The following is a 15,890-nucleotide window of genomic DNA, read 5'->3' on the forward strand; positions in this document are numbered from 1 at the left end:
CCCAGGTTCTATTCCGGACAAGGGCATGTACCTTGGTTGCGGGCGCATCCCCAGTAGGGGGTGTGCAGGAGGCAGCTGATCGATGTTTCTCTCTCATTGATGTTTCTAACTCTCTATCCCTCTCCCTTCCTCTCTGTAAAAAATCAATAAAATATATTTTTTTAAAAAGTTAAACAGCCAATCCAGCAGACTGCTAGCAGAACCTGAGTTTGCTGCTTTCCCCCAAATGCACAAACACTTGGTGGTTTTGGGAGGCTGGAAGGCATCTCAGCGGATCTAATGAGACCTGAGCCAGCAGCGGGAGGAAGGGAGTGGAGAGTCACATTGGCCGGATCCACGGCTCCTCCTTCCTAAGCCAAGGCTCTTGTGCGGATGTGTGCTCCTGGCCCCCATCATCTGAATGTGTGCAGTGCCCTGTTTTCATGTTGATTTTTCACAGCTGGTGATGCATGCTTGTTTTAACTTTCCACAGAGGGACCGCTTACAAAATCTAATTAATTGAGTCTTTATTTGAGGGGGGAGGGGAGTGTTCTGTCTATTTACAGACCCCAAGATGATGTGAAAAAAAATTTTCAAAACTAAGCTAATTCAAATAGTCCTATGTTTTCTAATGTCTCCAAAATGTATTCAGGATACTTCATGGGTATTACATCCTAAAACAGGGTTTTGGGGTTTAAAAGTTTGGAAACTGAGGGGCTTAAGAGTTAAACCTGGGATCTTTTTCTCTAGAACGTCTCAAAAATTTTATTTACGAAGTTAATAAAGAGTGAAAAGAGTTAGGCATTTTTTGTTGTTGTTGTTGTTAATCCTCACTCAAGGTAATTTTTCCACTGATTTTCAGAGAGAGAGAGTGGAAGGAGGGGGAGAGACAGAGAAACATCTATGTGAGTCAATTGGTTGCCTTCCACATGAGCCTGGCAGGGCCAGGGATTGCACCGAGGTACATGCCCTTGACAGGAATGAAACCCGGGACCCTTCAAGAGTTGGCTAGGGCAAGAGTTGGGGAGCAGTGGTTCTCAACCTTCTGGCCCTTTAAATACAGTTCCTCATGTTGTGATCCAACCATAAAATTATTTTCGTTGCTACTTCATAACTGTAATGTTGCTACTGTTATGAATCATAATGTAAATATCTGATATGCAGGATGGTCTTAGGCGACCCCTGTGAAAGGGTCGTTCGAACGCCAAAAGGATCGCGACCCACAGGTTGAGAACCGCTGGAATAGAGCGTACCTTGCTTTAAGTATCAGTTAACCACTTCTGAAGTATAGGGGAGGGCAAAAGTAGGTTTACAGTTGTAAGTATGAGAAAGTTTATCCTTGTATTATAATTTATTAATTGTTGTATTATCTATCTTATCATTATTACTATTTTTGTCTTGTATCCATACTAATGATTTATCTTTTAGGAAATAATGGCTGATAATTTAACCTACTTTTGCCCACCCCTGTATATATCTTTGGGCAGATTGTTTGCATCTCAGTTTTTCAATAATAAGATTTAGCTCACAAGGATGTTGGGAAGATTAAGTAAAAAAGTGTGATTGCTAGTACTTTGTAAGTTTTAAAGCACTAACATTATTATAAATTAATAGGCACTCTTAATATTGATAGAAAAATTTCCCAGAAATTCCTTGATATCAGGGAACATATGCCATTCATTCTGATATGTTTATTTTAATAAAATTCCAAGAACAGTTGAAAAAGTTGACTTAATGTCTTTAAATGTTATAATGCAGTATACAATAGTGTTTGTAATGTTTAAATGTGCAATGCTATTATTTAAACAAATAACTGAGTAAAAACATTTAAATCCTTGTCATTTTGCTCATATAAAAGATTAAGCAGTTGCAAAAATAATTAACTTGTTTTATCTTGATTTGGGGATGTAGTAAAGGAAATATTTGTTGAGGAAATACCTAATGAAATGCATTGCTTAAATTAAATAATAAGTCATATTTCTTATTCTATATCAGAATTTTCCAAACGATTTGGTAGAACATTTGTTCTATGAATATTACATTCTAAGAAAGGGTTCTGGGTTAAAAAGTTTGGAAAATGTGGGGTTTAAAATGTGGGATCTTTTACTCCAGAATGTCTCAAAAACTTTACTATGCTAATGTTACTATGCCAATATTAAATATTAGATGTTACTTATTTAATGTTAAATATATTGACATTAATGTAATGTACAGCAGGTCCTCGAATAACATCATTTTGTTCAAAGTTGTTTTGTTTAACATGGATAAAATGCCCTAGGAACTTAACCCTATATCAATTACCCTATAGTAAACTGGTTTCCTTATATACCAGTGACAGCGAACCTTTTGAGCTCGGCATGTCAGCATTTTGAAAAACCCTAACTTAACTCTGGTGCCGTGTCACATATAGAAATTTTTTGATATTTGCAACCATAGTAAAACAAAGACTTATATTTTTGATATTTATTTTATATATTTAAATGCCATTTAACAAAGAAAAATCAACCAAAAAAATGAGATCGTGTGCCACCTGTGACACGTGTGTCATAGGTCCGCCATCACTGTTATATATATAGCTTTGCTGCAATTCCAAGAACCTATTGGCCACATTAATTGCAAATTTACTGTATTAATTAATATTCACGTTAATACATTAATATATTTTTCCTAATTCCATTGGCCCAAGGAAGCAGTTGTTGGCACACTAGTATGAAAATGCTGCCCTGTATCATGAAAGCCATGACACTTTTGCCAGCTGCTTTCCTTAAGACAGGAACTTTCATTTCTCTGGGGTTTGCTGTGAAGCCCACCTCTTTCACCATAAGCACCACTGGGGAAACATCCAGGGAGTAAGGTGAGTAGCAGCTTTAGCATTTGTTACTCAGTATTTGTATAGCTACATGATAATTCAGCTTTACTGTAACCCAACTATTTTCCAAACAGAGAGCAGTAATAACGGACCACCCAGTCCACTTTGCAAGGGCGTCAACAGAGAAGAGGAAATCAAGAATACATGCTGCAAGGTAAAATGGTCAAGTTGGAGTTTCTCATAGGGGGTACTTTTCTGTTTTGTTTGATAAGAAAAAGCTAGGTCCTGCATTAGGAAATTGCAGTTGGCATCTTTTGAGTTCTCGTTACTAGAGATTGTAAATGGTACTGTCACTAAAATGAAGATAGCTTAGAAATGGCCCATTTAATAGCTAAAAGATTAGATTTAAATAATTAAGCTTAATGTAAATGGAGAATGATTTTTTAGGACGAGTATATTTCAGAATCTTAAAAGCAAAAACAACGACAACAGGTATCTGCACCCCAAATTGAAGTCAATAGCAAAAACAGAGTCAAAGCAGGTTTCTTGACATTTTTGGAATCCTTATCTGTTACTTTTTTAGCTGAAAACTCGGGGTTGCTACAACTGCACTCAGTTAATGATCTTTGTTTCATTTGCAGTCAAAACCAGGACATGACATCAGAGGGAGGGCAGGGAAGCCTTGCCCATAGACCTTTGACAGTGAGTCCCCGCTAAAAGTGACATTGGTTAAAACAGCATTAGAGGCATTTGTTTTGAATCTGAAAGTGAAATAATCATAATGTGATTAGTAGAAAGAAGCAGTGACTACATTTTTCAACTTCTTTATTGTGTAGTTTTATTTTTAGCGGAGCACTATTTCTGAATTCCCCCTCTGAAATTACCTCTTACCCTACTCTTTTCATTTATTTATCCAGGAGGAATTTATTGAGCACTGTTTGGGTTGAACACTGAAGATATTTGTTTTGCTATTATATCTAAGAGGCATATTTTTGTTTGCATTAAGAGTAATTAAAACAGCTTATCCCCTCTGATGGGCAAAAATGAAAAACTATTTTAAGACACTAGTTTAAATATTAGCTATCTATATGTCAAAGTTTAGTACGATTGCTTTTTGATAACTGTTTTTAAATTGTATTTTAAGATTTGCTTTGTCTAGGAACTGCACATGTAACTGAAAGCTGAGTGATTAACAAACATACAAAGCCATGTTTGACTATGAGGAGTCAAGGTAAAGCAAATCACTCTTCAGATTTAAAAACCTGCAAAGTCAGACAGTATCAACTGTTGGTGAGGGTGTGGACAAGTAGATGGCTCATTCCATCAGAGGGAATTTAAATGAATTAGCTTCCTCCCCCTATGACATACACATTAATAATACCTGTAAAATTTTAATCGTTTATGCCCTTCAACCCAGTAATTCCACTGCTAGTCATACTTCGTAGATTAGAGAAATTGTTACAGATGTGAACTAGGAAGGAGACAGGTACAAGAATCTCTTGGTCATTGAAACATTGTTTGTAATAACAGAAAGTAGAAGCAATTATCTTTAAGGGAACTGATAAATTTAAAATGGTATATTAGCCTGGCCAGTGTGACTCAGTGGTTGAGCATCAACCCATGAACTAAGAGGTCACCGGTTCGATTCCTAGTCAGGGTACATGCCAAGGGTAGCAAGCTTGATCCCCAGTGTGGGGCATGCAGAAAGCAGCTGATTAATCATTGATGTTTCTATCTCTCTATCCCCCTCTCTCTCTCTCTTTAAAAAAATAAATAAAAAACATTTTTAAAATGGTAGATTAATATTGTGAAATATTATCTAGCAGCTAAGAGAAGTGAACTAACTTCAACATATACAACACTGATGGATTTAAAAATTATAATGTTGAATGAAAAAGCAAGTTAAAAATTATGTGCTACTTATGTAACATTTTAAAATGAACATATACATTCATATTATAAAGCATTACTCCATATATATATGCATATGTATATACAAATACACACATTCACACATATATGTATATGTAAAAGTATAACGAACACACTAAGGATTTACACCAAATCCATGAAAGTGGTTACATCTGAAGAGACTGAGGGGGAGTTGTGAAGGTCGAGGGGAATTTAATTTTATTTGTAATATTTTATTTCTCATATAGAAAGACAATTTGTCAAAATATCAACAATGATCAATTCTGGGAGTTGACACATGGGTGTCATTGCATTTTTCTGTACTTTAAAAATTTCCTGTAAACAAGATCTGTACATTTTTTCTTTTTAGATCAGCATTCTACTTCGTGCCTCAGTTTGGTAAATTGTGCCTTTCCAGCCCACACAATAGTAATAAATGTGTCTTGGAACAAAACATGCATAATCCTCTGCCTCGCTGCACAGGCACATCCTCACCACGCCAGCTAAAAATAACGGAAAACCGAGAGTATTATTGGACAGAGGGCCCCGCAGTGGACCTTCAGGACTTTTGGATTGCCCGTTCAGTTAATCTTGTCACAATCATGTAATTCTGAGGTTGGTTTGAGCTTAATGAACCCAGTGCTGTATATACAAGGATAATGCCCTGTAACCGGAACTGTGCCACATCAAAGCCTTGGGACATGATGTCTTTCTGGTGTTTCTGCATGAGGTTTTTCTAAAGATAAAAAATCCTTTTAAAATATGCTTTTCAGGCATATCACCCTTTACTTTTCTTTTTTGTTATTGTTAATCCTCACCTGGATATTTTTCTATTGCTTTTCAGAGAGAGTAGAAGGGAGGGAAGGAGGAAGAGAGAGAAACATTGATGTGAGAGACATTGCCTGGTTGCCTCCTGCACAAGCTCCAACTTGGGGTAGGGTGGGGGTGGATAGGGAACCTGCAACTGAGGTACGTGTCCTTGTCCAGGAATCCAACTGGCGCCCCTTTGGTGCACAGACCAGTGCTCTAACCATGTAGCCACACAGGCCAGGCTCTTTTTTTTTTTTTTTAAAGAATAGTTTATTTTAATGTGAAAGCATACCCTCCAGAAGGCACCCCGGCCAGGGATTGAGCTAAAAAAAAAAAAAAAAAAAAAAAAAAAAAAAAAAAAAAAAAAAAAAAAAAAAAAAAAAATTTGTTCCTTTCTCTGATCGGAAATAGAACCGGCAATCTATTTTGGTGCATGGGACAATGCCCAACCAACTGAGCCACACTGGCCAGGGCCATATCACCCCTTTCAACAGATATATCTCTTACCCAAGTCAAACTGTATATTCCCAAAGTATGCTGACGCCGCATGCCCACCACATAAATACCCAGATGCCATACCATACCCCAGCAGGCCGCAGCATGACAGTGTGATGCCTATAGAAGCAGTGGAGCTGAAGCGTTCTATTGAAAGGACCATTATATCCTCCTCTGAAAGAGACTCTCAAAGCTGAAATACCAGTTAGTAAAAAATACAGGAAAGAGAAATGCAACCAGGCAAGGCTACAAGTGCACTTAAGCAACACTCAAAATTCCAGCTGAGTTTAACTTGAAGTTATTATTATTTTTTTTTAAGTCAAATATCTGAAGAACCTGTTTGGGAGCTTCAGTCTGTCCTTTTTTTTTTTTTTTTTTTTTTAATAAGTTAAAGATACATACCACTTAGCTCTCTGGGGAAAAAAATGTTGAAAGAGATTTCTATCCAGCAGAATGAAATCTGAGACTATCCCAGGTCAAATGCAAAGTTATAGTTCAGCATTTCCAGTGAAGTTTTCGTCCCTCCAAACTTACTTTGTTCTTTGAAAATTTTCAGGCCTGGGGAAAAGTTGAAAGAATACCAGTGAAGTTTTTAAGATATTTGGTACAATGAAAGACTGGAAAATAATTCATGTGAGGGAAAAATACCTATACAATTTACTAATTTACATGCTTATTTTCATAAATGTGCACAACCCTACAACTGTACACGCTTAAGGAAAAGCAGGAGAAAATTTGGTAAAGAGAAAAGAGAAGAAAAAACAATCAGGAACAAAAAGCCATCCAGAATGCATAAAACCCTATAAAGCTTTCGTTTTTTAAACAGGGCCTGAACAATTAGTTTGCTTGGTTTTTAAACACAGCTGAAGTTGTTTTAACGTTCTATAGAGAAAACCCAAGAGGATGCTAGCGGGACTGTGTAGTGTAGGGGACCAGAGGCAAAGGAGGAATTGTGTTGTTCTTCCCCAAAGGGAAAAGGTGAGTGGGAAGGGAGGAAACTCAAAGTTAATGAATGCTTCCTTCCTTTCCCTCACACTTGGGAAATAGCAAAATCCCTTTAAGGTCTGTTTCTTTCTCCTTTAGTATCCGTGCCATTAGCATTTCAAGATGACCAGCATTTTCCAGCAATGATATTAGGAACGTGGATATGGTTTTTATCCCAATCAACATAGTACAAAGTAAGAGTGATATCTGAGACACTGCACATTGTTTCCACTGTGAGTGGCACCTGACTCTTTCCTTTCAGTTCACTTTAGCAAATAGGCTTACGTACGCTGGTCTGGGGGCTTGGTTTAGCGGTAACAGGTCTGGCTGAGATAGAGAAGCCTCTTCCTCATGCTAGAACCTCTGGCTTCCAGGTCAAGCTTCATTCCGGCTGTTTATACTTGCTTCCTCTCTGGACAAATTGGTGCCGATTCTTCTAGGTCAGGTGTATTCTGCTGCCTCCCAAGTCCTGGCCTTCATAACACCCAAAGCCCTGGGGTTAGTCTCTTTTTGAGCCTCTACAGGAGCATCTCTCTCAGTGGTTGTTACAAAATGTCACTATTCTTTTCAGTCTTTCAACTGTGGGTCTCTATCTCTGGAATAAAACCACCTATTAATTCAATGTTTATTGGATACTGTTAGATGTAAGACATTCTGTTAAGAGCTGGGAATACAATCCTATATAATAAAATCGACCAAACGGCAGAACGGCTGGTCGCTATGATGTGCACTGACCACCAGGGGGCAGACGCTTAATTCAGGAGCTGCCCCCTGGTGGTCAGTGCGCTCCCACAGGGGGAGCGCTGCTCATCCAGAAGCCGTGGTGAGCGCAGTGGTGGTGGCAGGAGTCCAAGGATGTCTGACTGAGGGCGTAGGCCCGCTCTCCCTAGGGAGCGGGCCTACGCCATCAGTTGGACATCCCCCAAGGGTTCCCAGACTGCGAGAGGGCGCCTCCTCCCCCATGCACGAATCTGGTGCACCAGGCCTCTAGTGTTGAATAAGATAGCCATGGTCCCTGAGCAGTGCTAAGAGCCCATTGCGGATTGTGGTCATACATTTATAGTGAGACTAGTTATGGTTGCGGATAGAAAAGGCAGTAGGGGCAATGGATTAGAGATCCTGGCGGAGTCAAAGAATTGCTGGAATCAAGATACTAGAGGCGAGTTTGCAGCTCCGTGGAACCATAAAAGACACACTCAGGGGGAAGACTCAGTGAGCACCAAAGCCCCATTGAAGCAAGTCTAGCCCCAGAGGGGTGTTTCCAGCACAGAAGTTCTCCTACTGCAGACACAGCTGATTCTCACAGCCAATTGGCCTGGAGGTCAATTCCTCACAGTGATAACTACAACAATCAAGGCTTAATTAAAACAAGACTGTGCACAAAGCCCACAAGGGGGTGCACCAAGAGTGTCTACCTCAGGTAAGTGGGACACGTAGCACAGAAAGGAACTCTATCGACACAGCGAAGCATAAAAAATGCCGAGACAAAGAAACAGGACACAAACGACAGAATTGGAGGAAAGCAAACTGCTGGATATAGAGTTCAAAACCACACTTTTAAGGTCTTTAAAGACCTGTCTAGAAGCCGCCGATAAACTTAATAAGGCCCTCGAAAAGACTGGTGAGACCGTCGATAAATGTAGTGAGATCTTCAAGAAGACTGGTGAGACCGCCGATAAATGTAGTGAGATCCTCAAGAAATCTAATGAGACCCTCGAGGTTGTGATAAAGGACCAACTAGAAATTAAGCATACACTGACTGAAATAAAGAACATTATACAGACTCCCAACAGCAGATCAGAGGATCGCAAGAATCAAGTCAAAGATTTGAAATACGAAGAAACAAAAAACACCCAACCAAAAAGCAAAATGAAAAAAGAATCCGAAAATACGAAGATAGTGTAAGGAGCCTCTGGGACAGCTTCAAGCGTACCAACATCAGAATTATAGGGGTGCCAGAAGAGAGAGAGCAAGATATTGAAAACCTATTTGAAGAAATAATGACAGAAAACTTCCCCTACCTGGTGAAAGAAATAGACTTACAAGTCCAGGAAGCGCAGAGAACCTCAAACAAAAGGAATCCAAAGAGGACCACACCAAGACACATCATAATTAAAATGCCAAGAGCAAAAGATAAAGAGAGAATCTTAAAAGCAGCAAGAGAAAGAAAATCAGTTACCTACAAGGGAATACCCATACGACTGTCAGCTGATTTCTCAACAGAAACTTTGCAGGCCAGAAGGGAGTGGCAAGAAATATTCAAAGTGATGAATACCAAGAACCTACAACCAAGACTACTTTATCCAGCAAAACTATCATTCAGAAGTGAAGGCCAGATAAAGAGCTTCACAGATAAGAAAAAGCTAAAGGAGTTCATCACCACCAAACCAGTATTATATGAAATGCTGAAAGGTATCCTTTAAGAAGAGGAAGAAGAAGAAAAAGGTAAAGATACAAATTATGAACAACAAATACACATCTATTAACAAGTGAATCTAAAAATCAAGGGAATAAATAATCTGATGAACAGTATGAACTGGCGATTGTAATAGAATCAGGGACATAGAAAGGGAATGGACTATTCTTGGGGGGGGGAAAGGGGTGTGGGGTGAGGGAAGAGATTGGACAATAATCGTGCACCTATGGATGAGGACAGTGGGTGGGGAGTGAGGGCGGAGGGTGGGGTGGGAACTGGGTGGAGGGGAGTTACGGTGGGAAAAAAGAGGAACAAATGTAATAATCTGAACAATAAAGATTTAATTTAAAAAAAAAAAGATACTAGAGAAATGAGTTGGGACAATCGAGATTGGTGGTCAGAGAGGAATGCTTGAAATAAGTGGAGCAGTTACTTCTAATGAAGATGATCTGGACATGATCATTGTACTAGGTGACCAAAGTAGGGTAGAAGATCAGGACGCAGGAAGGGAGGAAGTCAAGGAACTGAGAGGCCAGATTTTTCCAGAGTTGAACTGTACAAGGGATTTTACTGTTGATTTGTCTTAAATTCTAGAGGGCAAACTGAAAGGGTTTGGAAGGTTGAGAAAAAGAGAGATTGAATTAGGTTAGGGGACATTCAGGGCCATATGATGACAAGGGTCTAGGTGATGAGCAATGATTTAGAAGACTTGGGCATCTTATGGAGACTGATGGAAACAGCCATGTGAGATCCTCATACGTGTGCAGGACCCAGTCAAGAAACTCTCCCACTTAGATAGGCCATTAATAGGCCTAAGCAGAGTAAGAAAAATGGGCCAGATATAGAAGGTCACCAGGGCAGAAGACCATGGGACAAAACTTGAAAACAAGGATCTCACCCCCAGGGAAACCTTTTCTCCTCTAGCATATGGCTGGTCACGTGGTCTGGACCCTCTCCTGACCTTTCCTCCCTGGCATGTGGCTTATCATGCAGCAGACTCCCTTGGTGGAGGAACAAAGGTCTGAAGAGTGGCCTCATTCCATGCCCATTCAGGTCCTTGCATGACCATCTCGTTAAGAATTGACCCTTAAGGATAACATCTAGGCCTCATTTGTGTTTCAGCTCCAGGTCCAGAAAAGCAGGAAAACCAAACAACTGATGTCATGGCTGACATCAGGATCAGATGCACTGACTAACGACCTCCTGCCCAGGCACTAATCAATCTGTGGAGACCAGGACCCGGAAACGACACACCTGGAATGCTGATGAATATTCTTTTGAGATCCTCCCCTAAAATCCTTGCCCTTAGAAGCCTTTAGGATGGAGGACCCAGTTTCTCTCTCTCTCTCTCTCTCTCTCTCTCTCTCTCTCTCTCTCTCTCTCTCTCTCTCTCCCTTGCATTTCCCCATCCCCTTCCTCCAGGCAAGTTTTCCTTCTCTCTTTCTCCTAAGCTCCTTTTGCTTCTGTGACTTGTTTCCTGAGCCCATTTCTTCTAGAGCTCACTTCTATCTCTGTGACTTTCTAAATAAACTTTTGCTTGTATTTGAGTCTTGGATCTGAATTCTTTCTTAGCCAGGATTCAAGTACCAATGTTCCTACACTGAGGTCCACTCTGACTCCAGCCTAACACCTGGTGCCATTTTGGCACCACCACCTAGATTACATGTTAAAAGAACAGTGAGTGACCTAAAGAAATGTTGTAGCAGGTAATTTCATAACCAATACATGGAAATGCCCACTTTCAAAATATGTTGGGAAATAACATTGAAAAGGCCAAACTTCCAACAAGGTCTTGCACAGAGTAAGTGCTCACTAATAACAGAGAGTCAATAATAATAATAGCAGTAATAATTTTTAAATTTGGGTGTTTTTAGTGGAGTTTCAGCATTTCTTGTGTTTGTTAAAATGAAGGCAAGATTTGTAACATTCTCGAATATTAATAAGTGTTCTCCTCTTCTTTTTTTTTGGTCCCCCTGAACACAAAACCACATGTCTGTATCTTGTGAATTTTTTTCTTCTTCTCCAGGCCCAAACAAAAGTCTCTCTAGTGCAGCCCTGTTGGGGCAGGGGTGGGGGGAGTCAGGGGGAAGTCTTACCTCTGGAATCCCTGCTCCCCAGGCAGGAGAGCAGAGGCTCCATCACACCCCTCCAGAACTAGGACCATGGGGGTCCCAGGGGGGTTCTGCTGTTACTTTGAAATGGTGTGAGGTTTCCTGCTTTGTCAGAATCCCCGCTGAGGGGGAAATTGAGGGTGCATTGTGGAAACCTCCATTGGAGCACAGGAAATGACAAGTTTGCAGGAACTCATGGTTACTGTAAGGGAATTTGCTTTGGATTTTATTTCCTAGTTTTCTGAAGAATCCCCCAGGCCTGAATCAGGTGTCTGTTTGGGGCTCGACTCTGCATACAGATTTATCTGATAGTATTTTTTTTTTCTTTCATTAATTTGAAATTTGCCAGCTGCAAATTTTATCAGTGCAAACCAAATTCTCATCTTGGATACAGATATAGAAAATGTGGTTTTAGATTATGGCCTTAGATTACGGTGATGTATAAAACACCTACAGGCATGAACTGGAATCGCTATGGGCAAATTTTAGAAATAAAGCAGTAAATCTGTCTGCAGTAATGGGTCAGCCAAGCAGAACACAGGAGCACATGCTGCAGTGTGTAGACGGGTGTCCTGTCACAACGGTTTTGGAACATTTGGTTCATGTTCTGCTACACATTCTTAAGGGTAGTTATGCAATTGCCTCCAAGATGTTGGCTGTTTCAGACAAACTTTTAAATTGGTATCTCTTCTCCCCTCTTCACTGGGTGAAAGGAATCTATTTTCATGTGGCAGTAGGGGTGGGTAGGTAATCTTTCTCCTAAACAAACTTCGGTGTCTACCTTTTGAAACTTTTAAAGAATCGCGCTTTTAAAACGGAAGACTCTGTGTGAATGGAGGGGCTCCCTTTCACCTGTTCACAGCACCAAGTAGAGGTTCAGAGTAGACTCTGGAGCCAGCACCGGCTCTACCACTTGTGTGACTTTGGGCAAGTTACTTAACCTTTCTATACATCATTTTCTAATCTGTAAAACTGAAACGAGGGTCCTTATGACTGATTACATTTAAATCCTAGCTCTAGAAATCATCTCTCTCCTCTCTCTCTCTCTCTTTCCTCTCAGCGTGTGCCGGAGGCAACCAATCGATGTGTTTCTCTCACATTGATATTTCTCTCTGTCTTTCCCTCTCTTTTCCATTCTCTAAAAATAAAAATAAAAAAAATCAATGGAAAAATATCCTCCGGTGAGGATTAAAAAAAAAAAAAAAAAAAAAAGACACTAGCCCAGACCTGACTAACGGTCCCCAGGTCTGGAACCCTGGCAGGCTAAACACAACATCTTGACTAAGTTATCTTTCTGCTCCTGAGCCTAAGGGTGGAACAACCCCCAGGCTACTTTCCCATGAGCCCCATGTAAGAACAGGCCTCAGAGCTGTCCTCAAGATCTGAAGAAATGATTTATCCCCCTTCCCTCACCTCTGACCTATTAACTTCCAGCACGACCCTGAACCCCTAATCCACGGAGACTTGCGATCTTGCCCTATATAACTTGTGACCTACACACCACTGGGAGTTGTCTTTAGAGCATAAGCTCCTGTCTTTGGGTTGGCTAAGTCAATATCAAACTATATTTCTTTCCATACTGCAAACTCTTGCATTTCTTTGGGTCAGCACGAGCAGGCAGACAGACTCTACATTAGGGTCCTGGTAACAAAACAAGGATAATAAAATTGTTATAAGGATTTAATAAATTAGAATTTGTAAAGAGCAAAGCATATGCTAAGTACCACCTGAAGACTTGTTTAAAAAAAACACACAAAACACTGAATGATTTTTTCTGGTGATACAGCCTCTCAGAAATTTGAGGTGTTTGCTTCTGTAAGGAACAGAAACATGTTATTATGACTTTGTTCAGTTGTCTGCTAATCCACAGAGTCTGGAGGCATGCCAGTGAATATGAATCACCATAAAGGAGCAGGTCCCTACCTATAGGTGGGGAGATCCCTTGGGAGAAACACAGTCTCCGTAAATCACGGAGACTCTTCTGTCAGATGTTTTTATACAAGTGAGATAAAGTGCACCTCTTTATGTAACCCTCCAGCTTACAATTCTTTCTGAAATAATTTGGAACAATGACCAAGACACCACCTGGGACCAAAGGAAGCTTGTGTCTTACAGTAACAAATACTGTAACCTGAACATAGTCCAAGTTCCTAAGAAACCAATGAAAGCACAGGATTCATCTTCTTAGGAATCAACAGTAATAAAAGAGAAAAATGGTAATTGTCGTACGACGATACCCTTTTCATTGGCTAATCAGGGCTATATGCAAATTAACTGCCAACTAAGATTGGCAGTTAACTGTCAACAAGGTGGCGGTTAATTTGCATATGTAGGCACAATGCAGGGAGGTTAAAGGGAAAGCAGGAAGAAGCCCCCTGCCACTGACAGTGATCAGAAACCCAGGGGGGAGCTAAGAGCTGGGGGGCAGGGCAAAGGCGGCCCTGGGGCTGCCTTTGCCCTGCCCCCCAGCCATGATCAGAGAATCAGGTGCCTTTTCCGCCCTGGCCAGTGATAGCAGAAAGTAGGGGTGGAGCCAGCGATGGGAGCTGGGCATGGTCGAAGCTGGCAGTTCCAGGAGCTAGGGGCCCCTTGCCTGGGCCTAAAGCGAAGCCCACGATCGCGGGGCCTCTGCAGCTGTGGGTCCCCGCTGCCCGGGCCGGACGCCTCAGCCAGAGTCACCCTGCAGGGGCAGGGGCGGAGCCCGCGCAATCGCGGCGCCCCCCCGCTGCCCCTGCAGGTCCCCGCTGCCCGGGCCGGACGCCTAGGCCAGAGGCGTCAGGCCTGGGCAAGGGGCCGATCCTGTGATTGGAGGGTGATGGGGGTCAACACCTGAGGGCTCCCAGTATGTGAGAGGGGGCAGGCTGGGCTGAGGGACACTCCCCCCCCCACACACACCCAGTGCACGAATTTCGTGCACCGGGCCCCTAGTCAGTTAATAAAAGGTAGGGGAACCCTGTTTCTAGAGCGTTGCTAGAGAACTAAAAATTTAAGTTTATTTTAAGCCTTTGTTCTATGCTTCAGGTGTTTGGATTTCTGCAAATAATATCACATTATTAGTGTAAAGGTTTAAAGAGAAAAATGACTCTGTAGACTTTGTTAGTTTTGTAAAAACTGACACAAATTCTCTTTTTCCATATCATTTACAGAAACTAATTAAATAGCCTAGAATTTTAAAAATGTTTTGGGGAAAAAAAAAAAACCCAACCTCCCCCTGATCCCAACCTTTCATTTTGCCAATATGTAAAGATCTTGAAGTTGAACACTTGGGCTCAGAGCTAGAAGGGTGTGGGTTTGAGTCCTCCCACTTATTAGCTATACTATGCTGGCAAGTCGTCAGGCCTCAGTATATGTGCAGGTTTGTGGACAGCCTTCTAGGGCTGTGGGAAGTAAATCTGTCTGTATGCATAGAGTGCTTAGGACTCTGCCTGGCACAGAGAAACTCACTGCTCAGCAGATGCTGATGGTTACACCATTGAGAGCCTGGCCCTTTGGTGAGCAGTCACTTCATCACTCTTTAATGACAGGACACTCCTAAATTTTCTAGGACTTGGTTATTCTCTCTCTTCTTCTACTATGCCATTTTATCTAGAAATGAGAAAGCCTTAACATGATTGATACGTTTAAATGTAGGATTAAATATTCACACCCAGTTCAAGTGTTCATGCCTACACTTGAAACTAAAAGGACAATTTGAGGCATGAATACTATGTGTAATTTGAGTCTTTGGGAAATCTAACATCTTAAATCTAGAGAGATTATATCAAAGCTGAGGCAAACTCCACCTAGACGGTTGGTTCCTTCAGGGTATTGTGCCTACGTGTGTCTCCAAGGCCCAGCTCAAGCCTCTCACAGTAGATGCTCAGTAGCACGGGGAAGGAATGAATGGTTCATTGGGAAGGCTTCTGCAGGAAGTCCAGGTGACCAATGATGATGGGACCTTTGTGAAAAGTTTCTCCATTTGGGTGATTCTCTATGAGGAGGGACCAAACAGAAAGGATGAGACATACCGCCCTTTCTCTCAAAGTAGGCAAATCCAATAACTTCCCAAATAATAATATAAGTAATAATATAGAATGCCTCCCTATCCCACTCGCAAACATATCCAAGGTTTGGGTCATGCTACTTTAAAACTGGAAGAGGTCTCCTAGGCCAACCTCCTCAGATTACAAAGGAGAAAAGAGACGTGGAGAGTTTAAGCTCTTTGTCCAAAGTCCCACAGCTAGTCTAAGGTCAGAGTCAGTACTGGAAACCTGTCTCTGTAACCTATCAGCCATGGTAATTTCACTGGCCTCTTCCTAAAAGTGTCCTGTGATTACACACACACACACACACACACACACACGTATGTTTTTTTTTTAATTTTTTTATTATTGAT

Source organism: Myotis daubentonii, chromosome 3 (genome assembly GCF_963259705.1).
Source record: "Myotis daubentonii chromosome 3, mMyoDau2.1, whole genome shotgun sequence".
Taxonomy (NCBI): Eukaryota; Metazoa; Chordata; class Mammalia; order Chiroptera; family Vespertilionidae; genus Myotis; species Myotis daubentonii.